At 52.5% G+C, this 10,000-nt stretch overlaps 1 pseudogene; it reads left to right on the forward strand.

Annotated features, from left to right (window-relative positions):
- LOC135531163 (Krueppel-like factor 3) overlaps window positions 1-10,000 on the forward strand; it is a 44,733-nt pseudogene that overhangs the window by 27,867 nt on the left and 6,866 nt on the right.

Here is a 10,000-nt window from a genome sequence, read left to right on the forward strand (position 1 = left end):
ATTCTATCCTGTCTCTCTCTCTACAGGTCTATTAATCATTCTATCCTGTCTCTCTCTCTCTCTCTACAGGTCTATTAATCATTCTATCCTGTCTCTCTCTCTCTCTACAGGTTTATTAATCATTCTATCCTGTCTCTCTCTCTCTCTACAGGTCTATTAATCATTCTATCCTCTCTCTCTCTCTACAGGTCTATTAATCATTATATCCTGTCTCTCTCTCTACAGGTCTATTAATCATTCTATCCTCTCTCTCTCTCTACAGGTCTATTAATCATTCTATCCTGTCTCTCTCTCTACAGGTCTATTAATCATTCTATCCTGTCTCTCTCTCTACAGGTCTATTAATCATTCTATCCTGTCTCTCTCTCTACAGGTCTATTAATCATTCTATCCTGTCTCTCTCTCTCTCTCTACAGGTCTATTAATCATTCTATCCTGTCTCTCTCTCTCTCTCTACAGGTCTATTAATCATTCTATCCTGTCTCTCTCTCTCTACAGGTCTATTAATCATTCTATCCTGTCTCTCTCTCTACAGGTCTATTAATCATTCTATCCTGTCTCTCTCTCTACAGGTCTATTAATCATTCTATCCTGTCTCTCTCTCTCTACAGGTCTATTAATCATTCTATCCTGTCTCTCTCTCTCTACAGGTCTATTAATCATTCTATCCTGTCTCTCTCTACAGGTCTATTAATCATTCTATCCTGTCTCTCTCTCTACAGGTCTATTAATCATTCTATCCTGTCTCTCTCTCTACAGGTCTATTAATCATTCTATCCTCTCTCTCTCTCTCTACAGGTCTATTAATCATTCTATCCTGTCTCTCTCTCTCTACAGGTCTATTAATCATTCTATCCTGTCTCTCTCTCTACAGGTCTATTAATCATTCTATCCTGTCTCTCTCTACAGGTCTATTAATCATTCTATCCTGTCTCTCTCTCTCTCTCTCTCTACAGGTCTATTAATCATTCTATCCTGTCTCTCTCTCTCTCTACAGGTCTATTAATCATTCTATCCTGTCTCTCTCTCTCTCTACAGGTCTATTAATCATTCTATCCTGTCTCTCTCTCTGCAGGTCTATTAATCATTCTATCCTCTCTCTCTCTCTCTACAGGTCTATTAATCATTCTATCCTGTCTCTCTCTCTCTACAGGTCTATTAATCATTCTATCCTGTCTCTCTCTCTCTCTACAGGTCTATTAATCATTCTATCCTCTCTCTCTCTCTCTACAGGTCTATTAATCATTCTATCCTGTCTCTCTCTCTCTCTCTACAGGTCTATTAATCATTCTATCCTGTCTCTCTCTCTACAGGTCTATTAATCATTCTATCCTGTCTCTCTCTCTACAGGTCTATTAATCATTCTATCCTGTCTCTCTCTCTCTACAGGTCTATTAATCATTCTATCCTGTCTCTCTCTCTCTACAGGTCTATTAATCATTCTATCCTGTCTCTCTCTCTCTACAGGTCTATTAATCATTCTATCCTGTCTCTCTTCTCTCTACAGGTCTATTAATCATTCTATCCTGTCTCTCTCTCTACAGGTCTATTAATCATTCTATCCTGTCTCTCTCTCTCTCTCTCTCTACAGGTCTATTAATCATTCTATCCTGTCTCTCTCTCTACAGGTCTATTAATCATTCTATCCTGTCTCTCTCTCTCTACAGGTCTATTAATCATTATATCCTGTCTCTCTCTCTCTCTCTACAGGTCTATTAATCATTCTATCCTCTCTCTCTCTCTCTACAGGTCTATTAATCATTCTATCCTGTCTCTCTCTCTCTACAGGTCTATGAATCATTCTATCCTGTCTCTCTCTCTCTCTCTACAGGTCTATTAATCATTCTATCCTGTCTCTCTCTCTCTACAGGTCTATTAATCATTCTATCCTGTCTCTCTCTCTACAGGTCTATTAATCATTCTATCCTGTCTCTCTCTCTCTCTCTCTCTACAGGTCTATTAATCATTCTATCCTGTCTCTCTCTCTCTCTACAGGTCTATTAATCATTCTATCCTGTCTCTCTCTCTACAGGTCTATTAATCATTCTATCCTGTCTCTCTCTCTACAGGTCTATTAATCATTCTATCCTGTCTCTCTCTCTCTCTCTCTCTACAGGTCTATTAATCATTCTATCCTGTCTCTCTCTCTACAGGTCTATTAATCATTCTATCCTGTCTCTCTCTCTACAGGTCTATTAATCATTCTATCCTGTCTCTCTCTCTCTCTCTCTCTCTACAGGTCTATTAATCATTCTATCCTGTCTCTCTCTCTCTACAGGTCTATTAATCATTCTATCCTCTCTCTCTCTCTACAGGTCTATTAATCATTCTATCCTGTCTCTCTCTACAGGTCTATTAATCATTCTATCCTGTCTCTCTCTACAGGTCTATTAATCATTCTATCCTGTCTCTCTCTACAGGTCTATTAATCATTCTATCCTGTCTCTCTCTCTCTACAGGTCTATTAATCATTCTATCCTGTCTCTCTCTCTCTACAGGTCTGTCTATCATTCTATCCTGTCTCTCTCTCTCTCTCTCTACAGGTCTATTAATCATTCTATCCTGTCTCTCTCTCTACAGGTCTGTCTATCATTCTATCCTGTCTCTCTCTCTCTCTCTCTCTACAGGTCTATTAATCATTCTATCCTGTCTCTCTCTCTACAGGTCTATTAATCATTCTATCCTGTCTCTCTCTACAGGTCTATTAATCATTCTATCCTGTCTCTCTCTCTCTCTCTACAGGTCTATTAATCATTCTATCCTGTCTCTCTCTACAGGTCTATTAATCATTCTATCCTGTCTCTCTCTCTCTCTACAGGTCTATTAATCATTCTATCCTGTCTCTCTCTCTCTACAGGTCTATTAATCATTCTATCCTGTCTCTCTCTCTACAGGTCTAGTAATCATTCTATCCTGTCTCTCTCTCTACAGGTCTATTAATCATTCTATCCTGTCTCTCTCTCTCTCTCTACAGGTCTATTAATCATTCTATCCTGTCTCTCTCTCTACAGGTCTAGTAATCATTCTATCCTGTCTCTCTCTCTCTCTCTACAGGTCTATTAATCATTCTATCCTGTCTCTCTCTCTACAGGTCTAGTAATCATTCTATCCTGTCTCTCTCTACAGGTCTGTCTATTAATCATTCTATCCTGTCTCTCTCTCTACAGGTCTATTAATCATTCTATCCTGTCTCTCTCTCTCTCTACAGGTCAGTCATGATGGTGTATGACTTCCCACTGAAGACAGACATGGAGACGGTGAGACTGGAGGTGTGATGGTGTGAGGGTGTGTGAGGGTGTGTGATGGTGTGTGGGTGTGATGGTGTGATGGGGTGTGTGTGTGATGGTGTGTGTATTGGTGTGTGTGATGGTGTGTGTGTGTGTGATGGTGTGTGGGTGTGATGGTGTGTGGGTAACGATATTCTTCGTCCTCCTCTGATGAGGAGTAAGAAATGTCAGACCAATGCGCAGCGTGGTATGTGTTCATGATGTTTATTTTACTGAACACTGAAAATACAAAATAACAACGTGAACTAAACGAAAACCGAAACAGTCCTGGAAGGTGCAGAAAACACGAGACAGAAAAAAAATAACCCACAACCCACATGTGGGAAAAGGCTACCTAAATATGATTCTCAATCAGAGACAACGAACGACACCTGCCTCTGATTGAGAACCACGCCCGGCCAAACACTTAGAAAATATAACATAGAACAAAGAACATAGACTACCCACCCCAACTCACGCCCTGACCAAACTAAAACAAAGACATAACAAAGGAACTAAGGTCAAAACGTGACAGTACCCCTCCCCAAAGGTGCGGGACAACTGGGAGACTCTGGCAGCACAGGACAGCTGGGAGACTCTGGCAGCACCGGACAACTGGGAGACTCTGGCAGCACCGGACAGCTGGGGACTCTGGCAGCACCGGACAACTGGGAGACTCTCGCAGCACCGGACAGCTGGGGGACTCTGGCAGCACCGGACAGCTGGGAGACTCTGGCAGCACCGGACAGCTGGGAGACTCTGGCAGCTCAGGACAGCTGGGAGACTCTGGCAGCACCGGACAGCTGGGAGACTCTGGCAGCTCAGGACAGCTGGGGGACTCTGGCAGCTCAGGACAGCTGGGAGACTCTGGCAGCTCAGGACAGCTGGGAGACTCTGGCAGCTCAGGACAGCTGGGAGACTCTGGCAGCTCAGGACAGCTGGGAGACTCTGGCAGCTCAGGACAGCTGGGAGTCTCTGGCAGCTCAGGACAGGAGGGAGACCCTGGAGGGAGGAGACGGAGAGACAGCCTGGTGCGGGGGGCTGCCACCGGAGGCCTGATGCATGGAGGAGGCACCGGATGGACCGGACCGTGGAGGCGAACTGGAGGTCTCGAGCACCGAGCCTGCACAACCTGTCCTGGCTGGATACTCCCTGTAGCCCGGCAAGTTTGGTGGAACAGACCGCACTGGGCTGTGCTGGTGCACCGGGGACACCGTGCGTAGGGCTGGTACCATATAACCCGGGACGAGGAGATGCACCTGAGACCAGATGCGCTGAGCCGGCTTCATAGCTCCTGGCTCGATGCCCACTCCAGCCCGGCCGATACGAGGAGCTGCGATGTAGCGCACCGGGCTATGCCTGCGCACCGGTGGACACCGTGCGCCTCACAGCATAACACGGTGCCTGCCCGGTCCCTCTCTCTCTCTCCATGATAAGCACGGGGAGTTGGCTCAGGTCTCCTACCTGACTTAGCCACACTCCCCGTGTGCCCCCCCCCAATACATTTTTGGGGCTGTCTCTCGTCTCTGTTGCGCTGTCGTGCCAACTCCTCAAAATGCCTCCGCTCTGCTTTGGCTGCCTCCAGCTCTTCCCTGGGGCGGCGATATTCCCCAGCCCGTTCCCTGGGGGGCGATATTCCCCAGCCCGTTCCCTGGGGGGCGATATTCCCCAGCCCGTTCCCTGGGGGGCGATATTCCCCAGCCTGTTCCCTGGGGGGCGATATTCCCCAGCCTGTTCCCTGGGGGCGATATTCCCAGCCCGTTCCCTGGGGGCGATATTCCCCAGCCCGTTCCCTGGGGGCGATATTCCCCAGCCCGTTCCCTGGGGGCGATATTCCCCAGCCCGTTCCCTGGGGGCGATATTCCCCAGCCCGTTCCCTGGGGGCGATATTCCCCAGCCCGTTCCCTGGGGGCGATATTCCCAGCCCGTTCCCTGGGGGGCGATATTCCCCAGCCCGTTCCCTGGGGGGCGATATTCCCCAGCCCGTTCCCTGGGGGGGGCGATATTCCCCAGCCCGTTCCCTGGGCGGCGATATTCCCCAGCCCGTTCCCTGGGGCGCGATATTCCCCAGCCCGTTCCCTGGGGGCGATATTCCCCAGCCCGTTCCCTGGGGGCGATATTCCCCAGCCCGTTCCCTGGGGGCGATATTCCCCAGCCCGTTCCCTGGGGGCGATATTCCCCAGCCCGTTCCCTGGGGGCGATATTCCCCAGCCCGTTCCCGGGTGGGGGGCGATATTCCCCAGCCCGTTCCCTGGGGGCGATATTCCCCAGCCCGTTCCCTGGGGGGCGATATTCCCCAGCCCGTTCCCTGGGGGGCGATATTCCCCAGCCCGTTCCCTGGGGGCGATATTCCCCAGCCCGTTCCCTGGGGGGCGATATTCCCCAGCCTGTTCCCTGGGGGCGATATTCCCCAGCCCCCTGGGGGCGATATTCCCAGCCCGTTCCCTGGGGGGGTTCCTGGGGGACATTCCCCAGCCCGTTCCCTGGGGGGCGATATTCCCCAGCCCGTTCCCTGGGGGGGTGATATTCCCCAGCCCGTTCCCTGGGGGGCGATATTCCCAGCCCGTTCCCTGGGGGGCGATATTCCCCAGCCCGTTCCCTGGGGGGGCGGCGATATTCCCCAGCCCGTTCCCTGGGGGCGATATTCCCCAGCCCGTTCCCTGGGGGCGATATTCCCCAGCCCGTTCCCTGGGGGGGCGATATTCCCCAGCCCGTTCCCTGGGGGCGATATTCCCCAGCCCGTTCCCTGGGGGGGCGATATTCCCCAGCCCGTTCCCTGGGGGCGATATTCCCCAGCCCGTTCCCTGGGGGCGATATTCCCCAGCCCGTTCCCTGGGGGCGATATTCCCCAGCCCGTTCCCTGGGGGGGGGCGATATTCCCCAGCCCGTTCCCTGGGGGCGATATTCCCCAGCCTGTTCCCTGGGGGCGATATTCCCCAGCCCGTTCCCCTGGGGGCGATATTCCCCAGCCCGTTCCCTGGGGGCGATATTCCCCAGCCTGTTCCCTGGGGGCGATATTCCCAGCCCGTTCCCTGGGGGGGCGATATTCCCCAGCCCGTTCCCTGGGGGCGATATTCCCCAGCCCGTTCCCTGGGGGCGATATTCCCCAGCCCGTTCCCTGGGGGCGATATTCCCCAGCCCGTTCAGCCCGTTCCCTGGGGGCGATATTCCCCAGCCTGTTCCCTGGGGGCGATATTCCCCAGGGGGGGCGATATTCCCCAGCCCGTTCCCGGGGGGGGCGATATTCCCCAGCCCGTTCCCTGGGGGCGATATTCCCCAGCCCGTTCCCTGGGGGCGATATTCCCCAGCCCGTTCCCTGGGGGCGATATTCCCCAGCCTGTTCCCTGGGGGCGATATTCCCAGCCCGTTCCCTGGGGGGCGATATTCCCCAGCCCGTTCCCTGGGGGGGCGATATTCCCCAGCCTGTTCCCTGGGGGGCGATATTCCCAGCCCGTTCCCTGGGGGGCGATATTCCCCAGCCCGTTCCCTGGGGGCGATATTCCCAGCCTGTTCCCTGGGGGGCGATATTCCCAGCCCGTTCCCTGGGGGGCGATATTCCCCAGCCCGTTCCCTGGGGGGGCGATATTCCCCAGCCTGTTCCCTGGGGGCGATATTCCCCAGCCCGTTCCCTGGGGGCGATATTCCCCAGCCCGTTCCCTGGGGGCGATATTCCCCAGCCTGTTCCCTGGGGGCGATATGCCCCAGCCCGTTCCCTGGGGGGCGATATTCCCCAGCCCGTTCCCTGGGGGGCGATATTCCCCAGCCTGTTCCCTGGGGGGCGATATTCCCCAGCCCGTTCCCTGGGGGGCGATATTCCCCAGCCCGTTCCCTGGGGGGCGATATTCCCCAGCCTGTTCCCTGGGGGGCGATATGCCCCAGCCTGTTCCCTGGGGGGCGATATTCCCCAGCCCGTTCCCTGGGGGGGGCGATATGCCCCAGCCCGTTCCCTGGGGGGCGATATTCCCCAGCCTGTTCCCTGGGGGGCGATATGCCCCAGCCCGTTCCCTGGGGGGCGATATTCCCAGCCCGTTCCCTGGGGGGGCGATATTCCCCAGCCCGTTCCCTGGGGGGCGATATTCCCCAGCCTGTTCCCTGGGGGGGCGATATGCCCCAGCCCGTTCCCAGGGTCCCTTGCCGTCTAAAATCTTCTGCTCCTGGGTACCACGCTACTTGGTCCGGTTGTGGTGGATGATTCTGTAACGGTTGTCCTCTTCATCTGAGGAGGAGTAGGAAGGATCGGACCAATGTGCAGCGTGGTGCGCGTTCATGATGATATTAATTTTAAACTCCGAACACTAAACAAAATAACAAAGAGAATGAAATGAAACCGAAACAGTTCTGTAAGGTGACGAAAACACTAGACAGAAAAAATAACCCACAACCCACAGGTGGGAAAAGGCTGCCTAAGTATGGTTCTCAATCAGAGACAACGAATGACACCTGCCTCTGATTGAGAACCATACCAGGCCAAACACGTAGAAAATATAACATAGAACAAAGAACATAGACAACCCACCCCAACTCATGCCCTGTGTGGGTGTCATGGTGTGTGGGTGTGTGGGTGTGATGGTGTGTGATGGTGTGATGGTGTGATGGTGTGTGGGTGTGATGGTGTGTGGGTGTGATGGTGTGTGGGTGTGATGGTGTGAGTTTCCATCCAACCATTTAACTGCACATGTTACTCTCTAGGCATACAGTAGATCTCTCTCACACACACACACACACACACACACACACAAATCTAGACAGACTGGTTCCCTTTCTTGAGAAATGCTTCATGATGGACATTTGCATACAATTGGTACACACACACACACCAAGCTTGTATTATTGTTTGTTTTTTGTTTGAAAGAATGAAAATGAAATACCCTCTCCCTCCCCCCCTCCCCCTCTTTCCTCCGCTCCTCCTCTCTCCTTCCTTCCTCCTCTTCTCTCTTCCCTCCCTCCCTCCCTCCCCCTCCCTCTTTCCTCCCCTCCTCCCTCCCTCCCTCCCCTCTTCCTCCCTCCCTCCCCCTCCCTCCCCCCTCCTTTCTCTCCTCCCCTCCTCCTCTTCTCTCATTCCTTCCTTCCTCCTCTTCCTCCCCTCTCCTTTCTCTCCTTCCTTCCTCCTATTCCTCCCCCCTCCTCCCTCCCTCCCTCCCTCCTTCCTCCTCCCTCCCTCTCTCTCCTCCTCTCCTTATTTCTCTCCTTCCTTCCATCAGTCTCTCTACCAGTCTTATCCCTCGGTAGTGAACAGCGTGATCTTCACCCCTCACCCCTACCACCCCACACAATACGCACACACACACACCTTCTCCCCCTCACACACACTCACACACGCCCAGTCCGCCAACCCCACCTCAAATACACAACTCGAACCAGTCGACTTGTCGGTCAGCAAACGACCCTCTCCCTCCTCCTCCTCATCCTCCCCTTCGTCCTGTTCCTCCACTTCCTCCCCGTACAGTCGTTCCTCCCCCAGCCCGCCCCCTCCCTCCATTACCCTGTGTTGTTAGGCTCCGGACCCGGGGTCGTCCAGGGTTCAGGGGTCATGCTGTCCCAGGTCATGCTGCAACCCCTGTCCATCCTCTACCCCTCCTCCCCGCTGCACCTGCCTCAGCCAATCGCGGTCAACCGCACCGTCGCTGGCGACGACCACCACCATCATCATCATCATCACCACCACAGGCCGGCAGGAAGCTCACAACATCAGACAGGTGGAATAGATATTTCTCTGTTATCCCTGAATCTCTTTATCTTACAGTGTGTGTGTGTGTGTGTGTGTGTGTGTGTGTGTGTGTGTGTGTGTGTGTGTGTGTGTGTGTGTGTGTGTGTGTGTGTGTGTGTGTGTGTGTGTGTGTGTGTGAGAGAACTGGTGTTTGTGTGTGTGTATTAACTGGTGTGTGTGTGCGTCTCTCTCTGTCTCTCTCTCTCTCTCTGTGTGTGTGTGTATTAACTGGTGTGTGTGTATTAACTGGTGTGTGTGTGTGCGTCTCTCTCTCTGTCTCTCTCTCTCTCTGTGTGTGTGTGTATTAACTGGTGTGTGTGTATTAACTGGTGTGTGTGTGTGCGTTTCTCTCTGCATCCTCCATCTCTCTGTGTGTGTGTGTATTAACTGGTGTGTGTGTATTAACTGGTGTGTGTGTGTGTGCGTATCTCTCTCTGTCTCTCTCTCTCTCTCTCTGTGTGTGTGTGCGTGCGTCTCTCTCTCCCTCTCTCTGTGTGTGTGTATTAACTGGTGTGTTTGTGTGTTTCTACCCAGCATCCTCCATGAAGTCAGAGCTCAGAGGCGACGCACACCACAAGCTAATCAAAACGGAGCATGCCCACGACTCATACAACCAGGAAATGACCTCATCGGTCATCAGCGCGCCACAGGCCTATAGCGAGTGAGTAGAGGCAGAGCTACTACATACAGGAGAGGAATGTTTCTTACCTCGTTATTTAGAGAGAGGGAGAGGGAGAGAGGGAGAGAGAGGGAGAGAGAGGGAGAGAGAGAGAGAGAGAGAGAGAGAGAGAGAGAGAGATAGTTTAAGGACAGTGACCTAAAGACGAGGGTTTTTAAGGAATGTTACTTCCTCTTCGTGATATTTCCCGCCCTGGTTGCCAGGGCAGCACCCCCCCGCCATCCCAACGCTGAGATATTTGGCTTCTGAGGAAATGGGCGAGGCTAGATCTGTCACCACCACCTCTATCACACACACAGAGAGAGACACAGAGCCTCATGGTGTTTTGTTTCCAAGCGCAGAATAAAA

This window comes from Oncorhynchus masou, unplaced genomic scaffold (assembly GCF_036934945.1).
Source record: "Oncorhynchus masou masou isolate Uvic2021 unplaced genomic scaffold, UVic_Omas_1.1 unplaced_scaffold_1538, whole genome shotgun sequence".
Lineage (NCBI taxonomy): Eukaryota > Metazoa > Chordata > Actinopteri > Salmoniformes > Salmonidae > Oncorhynchus > Oncorhynchus masou.